Genomic DNA, 23,725 nt, shown 5'->3' with positions numbered 1-23,725 from the left:
AGTCTCCTGTTCTCTTTGTATTGCTCCCTTTATGTGAAAGCCCTGGTGATCCTGCCAGTCCCTCTGCCTTTCTATTAAAAACTGACCACACTAAGCAGAAGAGCACATCATGGTTAATTCTGTAGCTGTGCTGGGAACTCATCCTGCTCCCCCGCTCCTTGTCCTGACACCCCCCCTGCACAGACATTCACTAGGAAGATGAGTGTGCTGCTTTTATTCCTCCCTCACCTCTCTATGCAGCTGAAAACAGATAGTATGCAATCACGTATAAAAAGATGGAAAAATGTATTTATAATGTTTATTTTTTATATCTATACACAAATGTTTTAGCTCTCATTTCTATTTTAAACTGTATGGTTTTACAAGGTGAGGGTTCACATATACTTTAAATTCAGGTATGTACACTGCTTGATTTTTTTTAAAAGTACATTTAATATTGTATTAATGATTACTGAGATGCATTAATAAGTGTCTTTTATATCTGTCTGGAGTTCATAAAAGTAAAATGTTACTACAAAAAAAAATAAAAAAATAAAATGCCATCTCCTGTAAATAATTAATATTAGACACGAATGTTCATTCTTATGTAAATTCAGGAAATTTTATTTCACCCTGAAAATAGAAAATAGATAAAGAGTGTACTCCCACACGTGTGAAGTCACGTTAATCCTCAATCGAAAATGTTTCAAAACAAACTGAATTGCATTAATGAGGAGCCCATCTTAAAGGAGAACTCCGCACATAACTGATTTTTTTTACACACCTATTTTTCTGCTTATATACAGTGCATCTGGAAAGCGCTTCACTTTTTCCACATTTTGTTATGTTACAGCCTTATTCCAAAATGGATTCAATAAATTATTTTCCTCAAAATACCTTTAAAGAATACCCCACAATGACAACGTGAAAGAAGTTTGTTTGAAATCTTTGTAAATCTATTAAAAATAAAATACGAAAAAAATCCCATGTACATAAGTATCACAGCCTTTGCTCAATACTTTGGTGAAGCACCTTTGGCACCAATTACAGCCTCAAGTCTTTTTGAGTATGATGCTATAAGCTTGGCACACCTATTTCTGGGCATTTTTTTTGCCGGACCTCTCAAGCTCCATCAGGTTGGATGGGGAGTGTCGGTGCACAGCCATTTTCAGATCTCTCCAGAGATGTTCAATCGGGTTCAAGTCTGGGCTCTGGCTGGGCCACTCAAGGACATTAACAGAGTTGTCCCGTAGCCGCTCCTTTGTTATCTTGGCTGTGTGCTTAGCGTCGTTGTCCTGTTGGAAGATGAACCTTCGCCCAGTGTGAGGTCCAGAGCGCTCAGGAGCAGGTTTTCATCAAGGATGTCTCTGTACATTGCTGCATTCATCTTTCTCTCGATCCTGAATAGTCTCCCAGTTCCTGAAGCTGAAAAACATTCCCACACCATGGTGCTGCCACCACCATGCTTCACTGTCGGGATGGTATTGGCCGGGTGATGAGAGGTGCCTGGTTTCCTCCAGACATGACGCTTGCCATTCAGGCCAAAGAGTTCAATCTTTGTTTCATCTGACCAGGGAATTTTGTTTCTCATAGCCTGAGAGTCCTTCGGGTACCTTTTGGCAAACTCCAGGCAGGCTGTCATGTGCCATCTACTGATGAGTGGCTTCCGTCTGGCCACTCTACCATACAGGCCTGATTGGTGGAGTGCTGAAGAGATGGTTGTTCTCCTGGAAGGTTCTCCTCTCTCCGCAGAGAAACGCTGGAGCTCTGTCAGACTGACCATAGGGTTCTTGGTCCCCTCCCTGACTAAGGCCCTTCACTCCTGATCGCTCAGTTTGGCCAGGCGGCTTGCTCTAGGAAGAGTCCTGGTGGTTCCAAACTTCTTCCATTTACAGATGATGGAGGTCACTGCTGCAGACATTTTTCTGTACCCTTCCCCAGATCTGTGCCTCCATACAATCCTGTCTCTGAGGTCTACAGACAATTCCTTGGACTTCATGGCTTGGTTTGTGCTCTGACATGCACTGTTAGCTGTGGGACCTTATATACTGTAGACAAGTGTGTGCCTTTCCAAATCATGTCCAGTCAACTAAATTTGCCACAGGTGGACTTCAATCAAGTTGTAGAAACATCTCAAGGGGGATCAGTGGAAACAGGATGCACCTGAGCTCAACTGTGAGTGTCATGTTAAAGGCTGTGAATACTTATGTACATGGGATTTTTTTTTGTTTTTTATTTTTAATAAATTTGCAAAGATTTCAAACAACCTTCTTTCACGTTGTCAATATGGGGTATTGTTTGTAGAATTTTGAAGAAAATAATGAATTTAATCCATTTTGGGCTAAGGCTGTATCATAACAAAATGTGGAAAAAGTGAAGCGCTATAAATACTTTCCGGATGTACTGTACATTAAAGGAGACCTATAATCACACCATACACTTTAGCATCAGCATTGTAATTGTTATTGTTGACAATCCAATATAAGCAATATAAGCTTACTAGAAAAATCTTCTTTTATGTTGTGAGTGCTGCCTGTTTGCTGGCCGTCTCTTTCCACCACTTTCTGGGTTCCCAGCATGCTTTGCAGTTTATCATCCATTTCTGAGGACTATGTTTCCCATGGTACCTTGCTGCCTGCAAGCAGTGCTTCCTGTACTGACTCTGTCTCCTAAAACTACCCCTCTCAGCACTTCTGTAGTTGAGAAGGCAGACTCTGTGAAATGTATGACACAGCAGTGCCTACGCACAGGGCATAGTGACAACGTGTCACAGAATTGAACTGCTTTCCACCCCGGCCATTGTAAAATCACAGCCAGGCAGGAACCTATTGTTCTGGCAGGACGTCATACGTCCTCCCCAGAATGTGCCTCGCGCGATCTGTCAAAGGCTGTGTCCATTGGCTGATGGCGGATCAGTGTACCGGCCCGCTGTCGGTATCATGTTATCGCTGTGACCAATCACAACAGATCACATGACAATTGTAAACAATAGATGGCTTTGTTTCATGCCATTCATTGTCTACAATTGTGTTGTTAGCTGTGATTGGTCACAGCAATCACATGGTACAGACAGACCAATCACAGCCCATCTGAACCATGTGATCACAGCTAATCACAACAGTAAACACTGAATACACACTTTCATTCAGTAAAAATGTTTGCTTATAGCAGTGAAATTCATGCTATAAGCAATCATAGTGTGGGAAAAAAATCCTGATCACTTCCCCAGAGTTGTTCAGTGTTACTATTGTTTTTTTTTTTACATACTGTCACCAGTTAGTGTCCTTGGTCACTATCACACCCGTTATATGAGGACGCTGTACTGCACTGGTGACAGTATGTAAAAAATAAAAATATATATAAAAAAATGTTTTTAAAATGTCTTCATTTTCAAAAAAAATGTGAAAAAAAAATTACAACTTCAAAAAAGCTTGCCATGCCTCTTAATACCTCAGACTGTCTACTTTCCAAAACAGGGTCGCTTGGGGGATATTTGTACTGTCCTGGCATTTTCGGGCCTCAAGAAATGACATCAGTACATCAGGATTGATCGATTCTCAGATTATATATATATATATATATACAGTAAAATTATCTAAATTAAAATTCTATATATATATTTTGGTTGTAAATTTATTGTTAACTATAATCATTGTATGTATGTGTTTCTTTATTAGAAGGCTTGTACCGTTTACTTGGACAGCATCCCCTGAAGAAGCCCGATATATGGGTGAAACATGTTGGGAACTTTACCTATGTTAATGCTGTATCCGTAAATACTTATTGATTGTACTTGCCAACGGCTGTACTGTTTATCAATTTTTATTATTTTTTCTAAAATAATAAAAAAACGGTCTTATATAATATAGTCGTTATTACTATTTTTCAAATTAAACTGCACCCTGAAAATCCCACTCCCCTTTTCCTATATACAATATATACCATAGTTTGTGGACTCTATAACTTTCCTACAGACTAAACAAAATACACTGATTTGGGTTATTGTTGCCAAAGAAATGTACCAGAATACATTTTGGCCTAAATTTATGAAGAAAGATTATTTATTTGCAAAATTTTATAACAGAAACGCATTTATTTAAAGCGGAGTTCCAGACTTTTTTCCGTTTATTAAAAGTCAGCAGCCACAAAAAGTGTATCTGCTGACTTTTAATAAACAGACACTTACCTGTCCCACAGTCCAGCGATACGGGCGCCCAGAGCCTCACTCTTCTCCCCCCTCTTCTCCGCAGTGCCGTCATTTGAACTGTGGGCACCTGGCCGTGACAGCTTGTGGCTTCACAGCAGGGCGCACACTGCGCATGCGCAAGTTGCGCTGTGCTTTCCGAATGGACAGGCAATCTTCGGGGACCTGTGATGTGTCCCAGAAGATTGTCTAGAGGGAGTGGCCACCTAGGGGGAGAGGAGGAGTCTAGGCAGCCGAGAAGCGGAAGAAGGAAGTGGGACAGCCTCTCTAAAATAGACACCCACTCACCCCCCCCCCCCAAAAAAAAATACATGCCAAATGTGGCATGTAAGGGGGCGAGGAGTGCTTAAAGTGGAAGTTACACTTTTGGGTGGAACTCCGCTTTAACCACTTCCATACCTCCCAACATTTTGAGATGGGAATGAGGGACACCTACTAACAAATGTATGTAGGCATAGGACACGCCCCCTGCCACACCCTCTTAAAGGAGAATTAACCAAAAAAGAGTTAATTAAATCCAGAAGGGCTTTTTTTACCACTACTATTCCTTTATATTGGCTTTTAAAATGTACAAATGCAGCAATTTAGAAATGAGATGAAAGGTTTAGCACTGGGAAACACTTTTTTAAAGATAAAAAGTGCATTTTATATACAACTATATAGATCAGACCAAAATGAGGGACAAATGGAGGGCAAAGAGGGACATTGCTCCAAATCAGGGACAGTCTCTCGAAATCAGGGACAGTTGGGAGCTATGCACTACCCGTCCAAGGACATCATATGACATTGTGGACTTTGAGTACCATAAAAGCAATCATATTGACTGTTCAGACGCTTGATTGTTTTTACAGGTTGCGGGAGGGAACAACCCCCTCCCTCCACCCTCCGGTGCTTCTACCGGCTCATGTAATTGGCAAAACGGCGGCGGCCATTTATCACGGAGCTGACCAAGGACTGAATGGTCCCCGGTCATCTCTATGACCTTTGGAGGCCGGGCGTGACGTTATGACGTCACGTCCGGTCACAGCAGATGTAAACATTGCCATTTCTTCAGCTGGGAAGCCGAGATCGTTTTTTTGCTTGTTTTTCTCACAGGCTTTCCAGCCTAGAGGCGAGAACTGGGGACTTATAGACCCCAGATCTCACTGTAAAGAGGACCTGTCATGCCCTAATCCTATTACAAGGAATGTTTACATTCAGCTGAAATATTTTGCTGAAATATTTTGTTCTTGATTGTTGGAGTTTTTTTATTTTCTTGGGAGAGTGCATGTGATCAGCACATGACCAATCAACACTGTCCAGACATGTCCAAACAGAGGATCAGGGGAGAATGAAACTCCTCCTATAAGCTGATAGAAGTCACAAGACTGCTATATACTGCTGATGAGAACAGGTATTTAGCAGTTTATATTTACTAAAATGATTGCATTTCCATGTTCTGTGTACTGTGTTAGACCAGAAATAGTGAATGCAGGCTACTGAGTTTAGTAACACTTTAAGACTTTGTCACTGCAGGTGTTGGGGCAGATTGTTTATTTCTCAACAAAAGTGGAGTTGTACATTTTAAATAATTGCCTGGCTCGGCATGAACTCTCCTACCAGTAAATGTAATAACACTATTATTATTATTATTATACAGTATTTATATAGCGCCAACAGTTTACGTAGCGCTTTACAGCTTGAGGGTAGACAGTACAAATACAATACAATTTGATACAGTAGGAATCAGAGGGCCCTGCTCCTTAGAGCTTACTCTTCCAGCCCGTCTGTATTCCTGTCATCTGGATCATTTGTTGATTTCACAATGGCTGACTTGACATGTATGTGGGGAGGTTTATAATTTTCTCGTGGCACCGCTGCTGATTAAGCTTTCCAGTACATCATGTGAACACAAGACGGTGATGATGGTCAGGTCCCCATTCTCCACTTCACGTCTCATCACATCACAACAATAAACAAAATATTCTTTAGACTGAAATCCAGAAGTTAAATGTTTTGGTTTATTTCTATCACACTAACTTACTTCTTCTGTGATGTCCATCACTTTTCTTTTTTGTGTCTGCAGTCTCATGTAGCATGCCTGAAATCTGTGACCATCTCCTGTAGCATGCTCATAGTCTCTGACCATCGCTTGTACTGTGCCCATAGTCTCTGACCATCGCTTGTACTGTGCCCATAGTCTCTGACCATCGCTTGTACTGTGCCCATAGTCTCTGGCCATCTCTTGTACTGTGCCCGTAATCTCTATCCATCTCTTGTACTGTGCCCATAGTCTCTGACCATCGCTTGTACTGTGCCCACAGTCTCTGATCATCGCTTGTACTGTGCCCATAGTCTCTAAACCATCTCTTGTACTGTGTCCGTAATCTCTATCCATCTCTTCTACTGTGCCCATAGTCTCCTACCATCTCTTGTACTGTGCCCATAGTCTCTGGCTATCTTTTGTACTGTGCCCATAATCTCTATCCATCTCTTGTACTGTGCCTGTAGTCTCTGGCCATCTCTTGTACTGCGCATAGTCTCTGTCCATTTCTTGCACTGTGCCCATAGTCTCATGTAGCATGCCTGAAATCTGTGACCATCTCCTGTAGCCTGCACATAGTCTTTGACCATCTCTTGTACTGTGTCCATAGTCTATGGCCATCTCTTGTACTGTACTCATAATCTCTAACCTTCACTTGTACTGTGACCATAGTCTCTGTCCATCTCTTGTACTGTGCCCGTAGTCTCTGACCATCTCTTGTAGTGTGCCCATAATCTTTATCCATCTCTTGTACTGTGCCCATAATCTTTATCCATCTCTTGTACTGTGCCCATAGTCTCTGGCCATCTCTTGTACTGTGCCCGTAATCTCTATCCATCTCTTGTGCTGTGCCCATAGTCTCTGGCCATCTCTTGTACTGTGCCCGTAATCTCTATCCATCTCTTGTACAGTGCCCATAGTCTCTGGCCATCTCTTGTACAGTGCCTGTAATCTCTATCCATCTCTTGTGCTGTGCCCATAGTCTCTGGCCATCTCTTGTACTGTGCCCGTAATCTCTATCCATCTCTTGTACAGTGCCCATAGTCTCTGGCCATCTCTTGTACTGTGCCTGTAATCTCTATCCATCTCTTGTACTGTGCCCATAGTCTCTGGCCATCTCTTGTACTCTGCCTGTAATCTCTAACCATCTCTCGTACAATGTCCATAGTCTCTGTCCATTTCTTGTACCATGCCCGTAGTCTCTGTTCATTTAGTGTACTGTACCCATAGTCTCTATCCATCTCTTGTACTGTGCCCATAGTCTCTGTTCATCTCTTGTACTGGGCCCATAGTCTCTGATTATCTCCTCTAGCATATCCATAGTATCTCAACATCTCCTGTAGCACGTCTACAGTGTCCGTAACCTCTATCCATCTCTTGTATGTGCCCATAGTCTCCTACCATCTCTTGTACTGTGCCGATAGTCTCTGACTATCTTTTGTACTGTGCCCATAATCTCTATCCATCTTTTGTACTGTGCCCGTAATCTCTATCCATCTCTTGTACTGTGCCCATAGTCTCTGTCCATCTCTTGTACTCTGCCCTTAGTCTCTGTCCTACTCTGGTACTGTGCCCGTAATCTATAACCATCTCTCGTACAATGTCCGTAGTCTCTGTCCATTTCTTGTATCATGCCCGTAGTCTCTGTTCATTTAGTGTACTGTACCCATAGTCTCTATCCATCTCTTGTACTGGGCCCATAGTCTCTGATTATCTCCTCTAGCATATCCATAGTATCTCAACATCTCCTGTAGCACGTCTACAGTGTCTGACAGCTCACCGTAGAATTACATTCAATGACTATTATGTGCAACCCTTTGCAGATGTCAGGGGCAGCACCTATCATTATGGATCAGATAGCCACAGGGTGAACCTAGCCTTACCCCTCTTTCCTACCGTCTGAAAGCACTGGTGCATGGTGATTGGCTCCTCCAGCACTTAGCACTGTCAAATAGGGTGAGAAGAGAGTCCTTAGCACTTGGTATGCCCCAATTCCTTTCTTGTTCTATCCTCTGTTGGATAATAAAGGCAACCAGGCAAAAGCAAAAAAAAAAGCATTTTTATCTAATAATAATCCATCTTTAGTTGAAAAAATATTTAAAAGACTTTAAAAATGATTTCACAAAACATCCATTAAATGACACATAAAGGCATGTGCTGGGTGGTACTCCCTTATTTTTGAAGCCAAGTCCATTCTTTTCTCTAACGTTAAAGTGAATCTGGCCTACACAGAACTCCAACTTCTCAACCCTACTGGAGACCTTTGGTTTTAACTGGAATACCAATTGCGAGCGAGGTTTTCTCAAACAACCTAAGTACAATACCTGACCTCATAAGTGTTCTTTTGGCTCAATGGGCACAAATTCTGCCAGACACAGTCCAAAAATCTTGGGAAAAGTCTTTTCAGAAGAATGGAGACTGTTACAACCAAAAAGTGGGGCAGGGGTCAACTCCATATTAATGGCCATGGTTTTGGAATGGAATGTCCAGCAAACTGCTACAGGTGTGATGGTCAGGTTTCGAGAAACATTTTGACTATATTGTGTATGTAATCATAGGGTAAAATGTATCAAATCATTTTTATGTGTCACGTTTCTTCATACTTATACAACATCCCTACTGTGCAAAAATACTCGAAGTCCAGAACCTTACTACGGAAAGTGCATGAACAAGAGTAATGCAACACAATGGGATTTGAAGTGCTACACCACTGCTAAGAAGTCCAGATACAACTTTATTCCAATAAAAATCAGGGGGGCCATTCTAAAAATGCACTCTTAATCAGGGCTTAATGGAAAACAATGTGACTAGGCTAGAAGTGAACTGGACCTTTATTGTTATTTCTTCCAGTGTGATGACAAGCACAGGCCTTGTCAGCAGTTGTCATTTTTGGACCCCCAAAATGCATTGGATACTTTTTGGTTTGTCCCCCTGACCTTTGTTGGAATAAAGTTGCATTTGGACTTTTTAGCAGTGGTGTGGCACTTCAGTTTAAATTTTTGTTACATTATATACTACAAGCCAAGGAGCCCTAGGAGATCCTCTGGGGTATAGAAGTCACCTGTCCAGGAATCAAATTATTTATATCAACCTGACCTTCAAGCACCTTCCTCTCAGCTTACCGACGATCCATTCCCTCAGGAGGAAAAAAAGGACAATCTCCTCAGGGCTCCAGAGTATTTAACCACTTAAGGACCGAGCCTCTTTCTGAGATTTGTTGTTTACAAGTTAAAAACATTTTTTTTTTTGCTAGAAAATCACTTAGAACCGCTAAACATTATATATATTTTTTTCTAACACCCTAGAGAATATAATGGCGGTCGTTGCAATACTTTCTGTCACACCGTATTTGCGCAGCACTCTTACAAGCGCACTTTTTTTTTGGAAAAAATATATTTTTTGGAATTAAAAAATAAGACAACAATAAATTTAGCCCAATTTTGTTTTATATTGTGAAAGATAATGTTATGCTGAGTAAATTGATACCCAACATGTCATGCTTCAAAATTGCGCCCGCTCGTGGATTGGCGACAAACTTTTACCCTTAAAAATCTCCATAGGCGATATTTAAAAAATTCTACAGGTTGCATGTTTTGAGTTACAGAGAAGGTCTAGGGCTAGAATTATTGCTCTCGCTCTACCGATCGCGGCGATACCTCACATGTGTGGTTTGAACACCGTTTTCATATGCGGGCGCTGCTCACGTATGTGTTCGCTTCTGCGCACGAGCTTGGCGGGACAGGTCATGTTTAAAAAAATGTTTTTTTTTCTTATTTTACCTTTTATTTTTTATTTTTACACTGTTATTTTTTTTTTTAATTGTGTCACTTTTATTACTATTACAAGGAATGTAAACAAAAAAAGCATGACAGGACCTCTTAAATATGTGATCTGGGATCAAAAAGACCTCAGACCTCATATTTACACTAAAATGCAAGAAAAAAAATAAAACATGTAATTTAAAAAAAATTTTTTTCTTAAATTGCCCTTTAAAAACTCTGGGCGGAAGTGATGTTTTGACGTCGCTTTTGCCCTGCAATGATATGGAGACGGGTGGGGGCCATTTTCCCCTCACTCATCTCCATGGCAGGCTAGGGAGAGGATCCGATCGCCGATCTGATATTCCTCTTCAAAGTACTGACGTATAACGACGGTGGATAAAGAAGTTAAAGTTATGTAGCGGCAGAAAGTTTTTTATCTTAATGCATTATATTCTGTGCAGCAGCCTCCCTCAGCCCCCCTAATACTTATCTGAGCCCTCTCTAGATCCAGTGATGTTGTAGGAGTGTCTTGGCTGCCTGGGACTCCCCTCCTCATCGGCTGAGACAACAGCGCAGTGCCATTGGCTCCCGCTGCTGTCAATCAAAGTCAGTCAGCCAATGAGGAGAGAGAGAGGGAGTGGGGCAGGGCCACGGCTCTGTGTCTGAATTGACACAGGCAGCTGCAGCTTCGCTCGGGTGCCCCCATAGCAATCTGCTTGCTGTGGGGGCACTCAACAGGAGGGAGGGGCCAAGAGCACCGAAGAGGGACCCGAGAAGAGGAGGATCTGGGCTGATCTGTGCAGAGCATGTATGTATACCATGTTTGTTATTTTTAACTAAAAAAAAAGAGACTTTAGTATCACTTTAACAGCATCCCAGCCACCATCTGGGCATACCTACTTAAGGGATTGGCTAGGCCCTGCTCAAAATTCAGGCTGGTCGTTTGAATTCTCCTTCCCCTAAGCTCTGGAAACTTCCTCCAGAGGCAAGCAATCAGACTCACAGCCTGTGAAGCTCTGCACAGACCAGACCAAACAATTACTGGTTATCTGATGACAGAAGAAGTCAAAAACTAAATTTTTCTATCAGCCTAACTAGGAGGGTGCTACAAGAGTAATGTTCGCAATTCCCAAAGCAACCACCAATCCATTTCTCTTCTTCAAATTTCTACAGCAGGTTACAAAATGAAAGGGACAAGCTGATTGGTTGCTACAATCAAATAATCAAATGTAAGTCATAACAAGTCTTCTCCTGATGAGGTTATATAATATGTTTTGTAATTATCGCAGTACGCTCTTTGTTTTCCATTCCTCCGTTGTGACGTTGCTGGACAAAGCAAACCCATAGTAGAATATTTCATAAACCTGGCAAATTATTAACTAGCAGAAAGTACAACATGTCTGTTCTTGCGGAGTGCTTACGGTGTTGTCATTTATAAACATTAGTGTCAGTTATAACCTCTGGCACCAAGAATACAAATTGTTAAGTGTTGGGTCATTAACGTTTCATACATGTTTGTCAGCAATTAAAGCTAAATCGCAGGCAAATATAATTTAAACACTAATAAACACCACTGTATATTCATTAAAAGATCATTAAAGTAAAACTAAAAGGCAAGACTTATTTTTTTTTTCCAATTTGGGCATTTGGAGTAATGAAGGGTTGTAATCCCTGTTATTATTTATTTATTTATTCATCTGTGTCCCATTGGGAGATTTCCCTTCACTTCCTGTAACATAGTGGAAACAGAAAAGGAGAGGAAATCCCTCCAAAGGGTATACCTGATTGTCCATAGAACTAGTGTCACGGGAAAGCTCTACTCTGATACGTCGAATACTTGTTGGCATTGCAAGGAGGAGGGGTTCCTCCTACAGTGCCTTAAAAAAAGTATTCATACTCCTTGAAATTTCCCACATTTTGTCATGTTACAAATAAAAACGTAAATGTATTTTATTGGGATTTTATGTGATAGACCAACACAAAGTGGCACATAATTGTGAAGCGGAAGGAAAGTAATAAAAGTTTTTCAAATTTGTTTACAAATAAATATCTGAAAAGTGTGGCGTGCATTTGTATTCAGCCCCCTTTACTCTGATAACCCTAACTAAAATCTAGTGGAACCAATTGCTTTCAGAAGTCACCTAATTAGTTAATAGAGTCCACCTGTGTGTAATTTAATCTTAGTATAAATACAGCTGTTCTGTGAAGCCCTCAGAGGTTTGTTAGAGAAGCTTAGTGAACAAACAGCATCATGAAAACCAAGGAACACACCAGACAGGTCAGGGATAAAGTTGTGGAGCAGTTTAAATCAGGGTTAGGTTATAAAAAATATCCAAAGCTTTGAACATCTCACAGAGCACTGTTCAATTCATGATCCAAAAATGTAATGAGAATGGAACAATTGCAAACCTACCAAGACATGGCCGTCCACCTAAACTGACCGGCCGGGCAAGGAGAGCATTCATCAGAGAAGCAGCCAAGAGGTCCATGGTAACTCTAGAGGAGCTGCAGAGATCCACAGCTCAGGTGGGAGAATCTGTCCACAGGACAACTATTAGTTGTGCTCTCCACAAATCTGACCTTTATGGAAGAGTGGCAAAAAGAAAGACATTGTTGAAAGAAAGTCATAAGAAGTCCTGTTTATAGTTCGCGAGAAGCCATGTGGGGGACACAGCAAACATGTTGAAGAAGGTGCTCTGGTCAGATGAGACCAAAATGTAACTTTTTGGCCTAAAAGCAAAACTCTATGTGTGGTGGAAAACTAACACCGCATATCATCCTGAAAACACCATCCCCACCGTGAAACATGGTGGTGGCAGCATCATGTTGTGGGGATGCTTTTCTTCAGCAGGGACAGGGAAGCTGGTCAGAGTTGATGGGAAAATGGATGGAGCCAAATACAGGGCAATCTTATAAGAAAACTGTTAGAGTCTGCAAAAGACCTGAGACCGGGGTGGAGGTTCACCTTCCAGCAGGACAACAACCCTAAACATACAGCCAGAGCTACAATGGAATGGTTTAGATCAAAGCATATTCATGTGTTAGAATGGCCCAGTCAAAGTCCAGACCTAAATCCAGTTGAGAATCTGTGGCAAGACTTGAAAATTGCTGTTCACAGACGCTCTCCATCCAATCTGACAGAGCTTGAGATATTTTGCAAAGAAGAATGGGCAAAAATGTCCCTCTCTAGATGTGCAAAGCTGGTAGAGACATCCCCAAAAAGACTTGCAGCTATAATTGCAGAGAAAGGCGATTCTACAAAGTATTGACTGGTTCTACAACCTCACGCCACAATTTGCACTTATTTATTCGTAAAAGAATCTGAAAAACGTTTATAATTTTCCTTCTACTTCACAATTATGTGCCACTTTGTTTTGGTCTATCACATAAAATCCCAATAAAATACATTTACGTTTTTGGTTGTAACATGACAAAATATGGAAAATTTCAAGGGATATGAATACTTTTTTCAAGGCACTGTACATATATTCTGGTCATGTAGTAAGCTGACCAACTTTTGGTCTCAGGTTAGAGGGACTATCAAACAGTTGACGGATGTTGACTTGGGGGATGACCCAGCCAGGTATCTTCTGCACCACTCTGACCTATCTAGGAAGCGATATAAAAATTCTCTGTTGATTCACCTGGTGAATGCTGCCCGGGCATGCACACCGCTTCTCTGGAAACAGGATATTTCCCCATCGCTGTCCGTGTGGTTTACTAAAATTTATGAAATTTATTCCATGGAAAATATCACGGCCTCGCTTTGGTGTAGAGGAAAAATTCAATCATAAGTGGTTCTATTGGACCCAATTTACTTGCTCAAGCTAATATGCTTCAGCCATGCAAGTGGGGAATTGAGATTTCTCCCTCATCACCTACCACCTACTGTATGATGCTATGTTGAATCTCAGTTATATATTTGATTTTTGTTTTTCTTGCTGTTAAAAAATCACAGATGAGATGCATGCGCTCTTTGTTTTGCCACTTGGACTTTGGCCTTGATGAGTAACTTTTCAATCGACAGGATGGTTCATTTATTGTGCAGTTTCTTATGTCGCATGGGTCATGTGTTGGCTTATGTTAAAGTTTGTATACGCTTTTTCTGCATTCTTATCTGTATGAAAAATTTCTTAAAATAAAAAGTGTAAAAAAAAAAAAAAGAAGAACTAGAGTCCCCCATTGGTGTAATCACCACTGGGGTTTTTTTTTTTTTTTTTAAATAAACGAAAAAAAAACCTGAAAATGTTGAAAAAAACAACAACTTGTTTTTCTTTGTTTCTGTTATATAATTGTGCAAATAAATAATTGTTCTTCATCAATTTAGGCCAAAATGTATTCTGCTACACTTCTTTGGTGAAAATACTCTGAATCAGTGTATAGTATTTATTCTGTAGGAAAAGTTATAGAGTCCACAAACTATGGGATATACCAGGGGTCTCCAAACTTTCTAAGTAAGGGGCCGGTTTACTATCCTTCGGGCCTTAGGGGGGCTGGACTGTAGTCATTGGGAGTAGAAAATGCCCCAGCTTCAGTGCCACCTTACTGGTTTCAGTGGGAGGAATAGTGCCCCATTAATGGTGTCAGTAGGGGAAATTAATACAGGTGTGTAAGCGCTTCCACCTTCTCACATGCCAGTAGGGGGAATGGTGCCCCATCACTGTTGTCAGTTGGTGGAATAGTGCCCCAAGGGCCAGCTGAGGGCAAGCAAAGGGCCACAGTTTGGAGACCACTGGTATATAAAGTATATATACAGCGCCTTGAAAAAGTATTCATACCCTCATTTTCCACATTTTCTCATGTTACAACCAAAAACTTAAATGTATTTTATTGGGATTTTATGTGATAGACCAACACAAAGTGGCACATAATTGTGAACTGGAAGGAAAATGATAAATGATTTTCTAATTTTTTTACAAATAAATATGTGAAAAGTGTGGCGTGCATTTGTATTCAACCCACCTGAGTCAATACTTTGTAGGACCACCTTTCTCTGCAATTACAGCTGCAAGTCTTTTTGGGGATGTCTCTACCCGCTTTGCACATTTAGAGAGGGACATTTTTGCCCATTCTTCTTTGCACAATAGCTCAAGCTCTGTCAAATTGGATGGAGAGCGTCCGTGAACAGCAATTTTCAAGTCTTACCACAGATTCTCAATTGGATTTAGGTCTGGCCATTCTAACACATAAATATGCTTTGATCTAAACCATTCCATTGTAGTTCTGGCTGTATGTTTAGGGTCGTTGTCCTGCTGGAAGGTGAACCTCCGTCCCAGTCTCAAGTCTTTTGCAGACTATAACAGATTTTCTTCTAGGATTGTCCTGTATTTGTCTCCATTCATCTTCCCATCAACTCTGACCAGCTTCCCTGTCCCTGCTGAAGAAAAGCATCTCAACAACATGTTTCACAGTGGGGATGGTGTGTTCAGGGTGATGTGCAGTGTTAGTTTTCCGCCACACATAGCATTTTGCTTTTAGGCCAAAAAGTTCCATTTTGATCTCATCTGACCACAGCACCTTCTTCCACATGTTTGCTGTGTCCCCCACATGGCTTCTCGCACACTGCAAACAGGACTTCTTATGGTTTTCTTTCAACAATGTCTTTCTTCTTGCCACTCTTCCATAAAGGTCAGATTTGTGGAGTGCATGACTAATAGTTGTCCTGTGGACAGATTCCCCCACCTGAGCTGTGGATTTCTGCAGCTCCTTCAGAGTTACCATGGACCTCTTGGCTGCTTCTCTGATTAACCACTTAAGGACCGAGCCTCTTATTGAGATTTGTTGTTTACAAGTTAAAAACAGTTTTTTTTTTTTTGCTAGAAAATTACTCAGAACCCCCCAAACATTATACATTTTTTCTGTAGAGAATAAAATGGCGGTTGTTGCAATACTTTCTGTCACACCGTATTTGCGCAGCGGTCTTACAAGCATACTTTTTTTGGAAAAAATACACTTTTTTGATTTAAAAAATAAGACAACAGTAAAGTTAGCCCAATTTTTTTTAAATTGTGAAAGATAATGTTACGCCGAGTAAATTGACACCCAACATGTCACGCTTCAAAATTGCGCCCGCTCGTGGATTGACGACAAACTTTTACCCTTAAAAATCTCCATAGGCGACGTTTAAAAAAATTCTACAGGTTGCATGTTTTGAGTTACAGAGGAGGTCTAGGGCTAGAATTATTGCTCTCGCTCTACCGATCGTGGCGATACCTCACATGTGTGGTTTGAACACCGTTTTCATATGCAAGCGCTACTCACGTATGTGTTCGCTTCTGCGCGTGAGCTCGGCTGGACGGGGCGCGTTTAAAAGAATTACAGTACAAGATCCTTTTCCCCTAATTCACTAATTCCCCTCATCCTAATTCCCCTCATTCACTCTTCCTTTCTAAATAACAGGGGTTTGTATATTGCTGTATATCTAAATTCTTTTGTAGAAACCGGAAAAAACAACATCTATAATCAGATTGTTTTTAAACAACTTGGACTCAAACTGTGCCATAATTGCCATAGGAGAGATCGCCCCCCCAGGGCATGATGATGTCATTATATCACAAATCTATATCTCGGTTTGCCCATTTACACCCTCTATTAGGGCTCGCTCTATCTTGGCACTGAACATATCCACCCCGCCACCACCCCCTGTGCTTCTAGTTATTCCTTGGCACATTGCCCTGTTGTTTTTTTCATTCCCTCTTTGATTATGAGTAATTATCACAATGATATGAAACCGCTAATTAAATGGCCTTTATCCATATGTGATAATGAGGAATGTCTCAGTGAGAACACAGCACGTAATTCAGACTTTATTAAAGTCACATTTAATATGGAGAATCGGATTGTTACATTGTGTTCTTCTGGTGTTTGGTAATGACGAGTTACACATGTGTTTTATAACATGAGCAAAGGATTCTTCCTGCTAGAGTGGTGAAGAGTAGAAGAAGAGAATCTTCATATTATAAGAATAACATAAGAGAGAGAAATAAGCTCTGTTTTTTTTTTTTTTTTTTTTTTTATTATCAAGGAAAAACTGGCCCAAAATAGTAAAAAAAAAAAAAAAAAGTTTAAATGTATTGAGTAGAATTATAAGGGTCTGATAATGTTGAGTTTTTATAGACGGATTCACGAAACGCGTCTAGGTGTACCACACGGCTTGCCTACCTGGGCTCTCCCCAGGAACCACCACGGACAATTACAGCTCTCCGACAGGTGGTGAGATTCTCATAACTGAATGTACCACGCTACCATTTATTGGATGCCCTATTTTTTTACTTGTTTGTAAATTCAATGTAATAAGGGAGGGGTGTTTTTTTTTCCGGATATTAAAAGCTTTACAGTTTTACACTATGAGGCTTCCTCTCTCCTTATTTGCCCGAGTACTAAGGATAGCTTTCAGCTGACTGGATCTGGGTGAATTAGAAGACAAGAGTGCTGGCCTCCCTATTTACTGATCGGTCACTGTGGATTTGGATTGATGTTCGTTTGGCAGCGATCGGAGCCACTTAACATACACCACAAGGCTTTCGATTGATCTTCTTTCTGGTGAGTGCAATTTCTAGAGGGATCTCAAGCACTAGATGTATCGATTGTTGAAGTTTTTAAACAACTGATGAATCACTTATGAACATTTATTTGTGTAGCAATAACTCTCGGTGGAGCTGCTGGTTTAAAACGGGCTTGTTACCTTCACTCTCGATACCTCTGTTTCACCGGCACCGGGTCTAGGGTTCCGTTGAGTTTACCTCTGGGCGATGCAAGCACTGAACACTTGAGTATATTTTTCCAATGCTTTAATGAACAAATAAAGGAAGTAGTGGGAAAGAGGCAGAAGGAAAGCTGCAGGGAAGCTCAAATACCTTTCAGTAGTATTCTTCAGAACTTTCTTTGCAATTGAACACTTGTAGCTGAATAGTCTCCCCTTTATAGGATTTAATCTTTGCCCGCCTTAATAGACATCTCTCACTTGCCTAGCAGCCAGTACGCAGCACGAACAAAAGTCTATGCCACAGACTTTTTTGGAATAAAACCCGTACGATCCTCTGCCACAGGATGTATTGGTTTGCGATGAATGTCTGACACAGTACTTGAACCTTTAAGCAGGGCCAGATTAAGAGCATCATAGGCCTGGTGCTGAGAATTTCGGTGGGCCTTTTTATGGAAACAAAATGAAAATGCAAACAATTTTTCGCTAAAACGAATTAAATATACTCTCACCAGTAATACCAGCCTTGCAGCCTCTGAGCAGCAGCAATACCACCAATACCACCTGCTATGCGGTCTCTCACCAGCAGCAACATAGGGAGACCACATTTCCAAACTGTCATTTAGGGACATCCCCCTTTTCCCAAAAAAAAGATGAGGGTGGAGGATGTAGTCTCGGGGTTGGCAGGGAAATCGGCGGTGGAGGTGATTTGTCAGGCAAATGGCTGGTGTTAGTACTTAAAATCAATCATCCTGACACCATGCTTGATATGGTGTCAGGATGATCAAATTCCATTATTTCAGTTACTACATTGTAATATATAGTGAAATAGTTCAACTCACCATCGTGCAGAATTAGTGGGACCTGAGCTTGTCACTTGCCACCAGATGCAGCTTGTCACTTGCCACCCATAGCCTGCCACCAGATGTAGTGTATCACTTTCCACAGTTGCCTGCCGCTAGATGCAGCATGTCACTTGCCACCAGCAGCCTGCCACCAGATACAGTGTGCCACTTGCCACCAGATACAGTGTGCCACTTGCCACCAGATACAGTGTGCCACTTGCTACCCACAGCCTGCCACCAGATACAATGTGCCAATTGCCACCAGCAGCCTGCCACCAGATACAGTGTGCCACTTGCCAACAGCAGCCTTTCACCAGATACAGTGCGCCACTTGCCAACCACAGCCTGTCACCAGATACAGTGTACCACTTGCTACCGACAGCCTGTCACCAGATACAGTGTGCCACTTGCCACTAGCAGCCAGCCACCAGATACAGTGTGCCACTTGCCAACAGCAGCCTTTCACCAGATACAGTGCGCCACTTGCCAACCACAGCCTGTCACCAGATACAGTGTACCACTTGCTACCGACAGCCTGTCACCAGATACAGTGTGCCACTTGCCACCAGCAGCCTGCCACTAGATACAGTGTGCCACTTGCCACCAGATACATTGTGCCACTTGCCACCAGATACAGTGTGTCACTTGCCACCAGCAGCCTGTCACCAGATACATTGTGCCACTTGCCACCAGATACATTGTGCCAATTGCCACCAGATACAGTGTGCCACTTGCCACCAGCAGCCTGCCACCAGATACAGTGTGTCACTTGCCACCAGCAGCCTGTCACCAGATACATTGTGCCACTTGCCACCAGATACAGTGCACCACTTGCCACCAGCAGCCTGCCACCAGGTACATTGTGCCACTTGCCACCAGATACAGTGTGCCACTTGCCACCAGCAGCCTTCCATCAGATACAGTGTGCCACTTGCCAACCACAGCCTTCCACCAGATACAGTGTGTCACTTACCACCAGCAGCCTTCCACCAGATAGTGTGCCACTTGCCACCAGCAGCCTGCCATCAGATACAGTGTGCCACTTGCCACCAGCAGCCTACCACCAGATACATTGTGCCACTTGCCAGCCACAGCCTACCACCAGATACAGTGTGCCACTTGCCACCGGCAGCCTGCCACCAGATACAGTGTGCCACTTGCCACCAGCAGCCTGCCACCAGATACAGTGTGCCACTTGCCAACCACAGCCTACCACCAGATACAGTGTGTCACTTACCACCACCAGCCTTCCACCAGATAGTGTGCCACTTGCCACCAGCAGCCTGCCACCAGATACAGTGTGCCACTTGCCAACCACAGCCTACCACCAGATACAGTGTGTCACTTACCACCAGCAGCCTTCCACCAGATAGTGTGCCACTTGCCACCAGCAGCTTGCCACCAGATACAGTGTGCCACTTGCCACCAGCAGCCTGCCACCAGATACAGTGTGCCACTTGCCACCAGATACAGTGTGCTACTTGCCACCAGCAGCCTGCCACCAGATAGTGTGCCACTTGCCAACCACAGCCTACCACCAGATACAGTGTGCCACCAGCAGCCTGCCACCAGATACAGTGTGCCACTTGCCACCAGCAGCCTGCCACCAGATACAGTGTGCCACTTGCCACTAGAAGCCTGCCACCAGATACAGTGTGCCACTTGCCACCAGCAGCCTGCCACCAGATACAGTGTGCCACTTGCCAACCACAGCCTACCACCAGATACAGTGTGCCACTTGCCACCAGCAGCCTGCCACCAGATACAGTGTGCCACTTGCCACCAGCAGCCTGCCACCAGATACAGTGTGCCATTTGCCAACCACAGCCTACCACCAGATACAGTGTGTCACTTACCACCAGCAGCCTTCCACCAGATAGTGTGCCACTTGCAACCAGCAGCTTGCCACCAGATACAGTGTGCCACTTGCCACCAGCAGCCTGCCACCAGATACAGTGTGCAACTTGCCACCAGATACAGTGTGCTACTTGCCACCAGCAGCCTGCCACCAGATAGTGTGCCACTTGCCAACCACAGCCTACCACCAGATACAGTGTGCCACTTGCCACCAGCAGCCTGCCACCAGATACAGTGTGCCACTTGCCACTAGAAGCCTGCCACCAGATAGTGTGCCACTTGCCACCAGCAGCCTGCCACCAGATACAGTGTGCCACTTGCCACCAGCAGCCTGTCACCAGATACAGTGTGCCACTTGCCAACCACAGCCTACCACCAGATACAGTGTGTCACTTACCACCAGCAGCCTTCCACCAGATAGTGTGCCACTTGCCACCAGCAGCTTGCCACCAGATACAGTGTGCCACTTGCCACCAGCAGCCTGCCACTTCCTCCAGGACTCTTCCAGGATGGGTAGAAGGGACAGGGCCTGCATAGTCAAACAAATTCCTGAAGCCCCCACCCCTCCTCATCTGGGATGGTATGGTTGTGTGTAAAATGAATGCCAGGAGTATTGATCAGACCAAGTTCTATAGAGGGTTGTGTGTACAGCCTTTGGGCTCACACTGGTTTGCTGCAGTTTGGGCGCACTGCTTGTGTATCTGCAGTTTTAGCTTGCAGTCCTATTGATTTTGGTGCGCTTTCAGAAAAAACATGCAACCTAATAGAAATCAATAGGACTGTGGGTAAAACGCAGGAAAACTGCGGATACACCAGCAATGGGCCAAAACACAGCAAACCAGTGTGAACCCACCTAAAAGCACAAGGAGCCGAGTCTACATATTGACTGCAGTTATAACAGCCATTGCTGAAGATAAAGGTAAAAGAGGGGGAGAGAAGGGAGATAAGAGTCCAGTCACTGAGCTCACACTTGGATGGGAAGCTCATCACTCACATATCTGTTCACCTTCTATCTGCCGGCTGCTCTGTTCATAATTTCCCAGCCCACACGGCTCCTTCACTGCACACAGAGAGAAAGGAGAGAGGGGAGGGGGAAGGCAGAGCCATTTGTGTAGGGGGGGAACTGTGCACTTTGACACTGTAATAAACACAGTGAGCCAACACAGATGCAGCCAGACACCCCTCCATTTACACACAGCTTCTCCTGTCCCAGAGAAGTTTATGGACAGGAGAAATCAGGCTTATACTGCTGACTGGGAGGGCCGATTTTAAGGCAGGGGCCTGGAGCTGCAGCTCCATCAGCCCCTATGTTAATCCGGCCCTGCCTTTAAGCCAACCCGGCAGTACTATGCAGTAAGACTACTTCTCCAACCGAGTCACCAGGCCCCTCTCCAGACCAGCACTCTGCATGATCCTTCCATGACGGGTCCTCCCCTGGGATCTTCTCGGTTGTCCAGCTTCTTCACTCTGGATAGACAGCTCAGGACCATTCCTCCGCTGCTGTGGTAGGCCCCAGACAGGCTTCTGAGCCCGCCCACACGCTGCAGCGACGTGGGCCTCTGGAACGGAGGACCACGAGGTGGTACTCTTAACGCATACCTGTCGGCCAGGAGGGCCAGCAGGTGGCTGAAAAACGAACCCCAAAATATGGCGTCTGTCCCACAAATACCCTCTCCCAGAAGGCAAATCGGAGGACCACCTCCCCCGAGTTGTCCCCGGGACAGAGGAGCGCTCATACGCTTCAACACGTTGCTTTTCCAACACAAGCCCATGGTGACAACGACACCCACCGGCACAGTGTGGAACCACATGCAACTCAGCCAAGCTGGAACAGAGGCAAATCTAACTTCACCTAACAAGTAACCCACTAGATTTACCTATCAGCGGTAGATCAAAAATCTACCAGCGCTACATACTCCACCAATAAGTGTGTATTGTTTGGTTTGTGTAAAAGTTATAGCATCTACAAACTATGGGATATAGACTGAATTTTTTTTATACTAGTAATGATAGCAACCAGCGACTAATAACAGGACTGCGATAGTGCCACGGCCAATCTGACACTAACTGACACTTTGTGGGAACTGACTGTCACATCACCAGTGCCATTATTACAGTGATCAGTGCTAATAATATGCACTGTCACTGTACTAAAGACACTGGGCAGGTTAACATCTAGGATGATAAGGGGTTAAATATATACCTAACTATGTGTAATGTGTGTACTGTGTGCTGCTTTTACTGGGGATCTAGTGGTTTTCATTCCCTGCTTAAAGTGATTGTAAAGTCTAATTTTTTTTTTCTATAAAAATAACAAACATGTTATACTTACCTCCTCTGTGCAGTTGGTTTTACACAGAGTAACCCGGATCCTCCTCTTGTCGGGTCCCTCTTTGTTGCTCCTGGCCCCTCCGTCCTGTTGAGTGCCCCCACAGCAAGCAGCTTGCTATAGGGGCACTCAAGCCGAGTCACAGCTCCCTGTGTCCATTCAGACATGGAGCTGCAGCCTGGCCCTGCCCCCTCTCTTTCCTGACTGGCTAAATGATTTTGATTGATAGCAGCAGGAGCCAATGGCACCACTGCTGTGTCTCAGCCAATCAGGAGGGAGAGTCTCGGACGGCCTAGACACTCGTGGACATTGCTGGACAGAGAGGGGGCTCAGGTAAGAATAAGGGGGGCCGAGGGGTGCTGCTGCACACAGAAGGCTTTTTATCTTAATGCATAGAATTGATGTCCTTTTTTTCCCCCCACAAATAGAGCTTTCTTTTGGTGGTATTTGATCACCTCTGCGTTTTTTATTTGTTGTGCTATAAATAAAAAAAGAGCGACAATTTTGGGAAAAAAAAACAATATTTTTGACTTTCTGCTTTAAAATATATCTCATAAAAAAATGTAAAAAATTTAATTTCTTCATCAATTTAGGGCAATATGTATTCTGCTACATATTTTTGGTAAAAAAAAAAAATCCCAATAAGCGTATATTAAATGGTTTGAGAAAAAGTTATAGCGTCTACAAACTATGGGATATATTTATGGAATGTTTATTTATTTTTTTTACTAGTAATGGCGGCGATCAGCGACTTATAGCAGGGCTGCGATCAGGCATTTACTGGCCATCGGGACTACCTGGAGTTTCCCGGTGGGCCAATGGCTCAGTGGGCTGGTCAGGCGCAGTCCTGGAGCCGCTCCTCTCTGACAGTGAGTGATCGCAATTTCACTCCTGTCAGGAGGAGCAGCTTCCATCACTTGCTGGAGAGAGCATTAGGCTTACTGCTCCCTCCAGCCTGCAGGGGGAGATAGACAGCCGGCAGACTTTCCTTCTTCTTCTCCCCTTATCACTTGTTATCACATGAC

The sequence above is a fragment of the Aquarana catesbeiana genome, linkage group LG07, assembly GCF_042186555.1.
Source record: "Aquarana catesbeiana isolate 2022-GZ linkage group LG07, ASM4218655v1, whole genome shotgun sequence".
Lineage (NCBI taxonomy): Eukaryota > Metazoa > Chordata > Amphibia > Anura > Ranidae > Aquarana > Aquarana catesbeiana.
The sequence above is the reverse complement of the archived record's forward strand: the minus strand, read 5'-3'. Positions refer to the sequence as shown.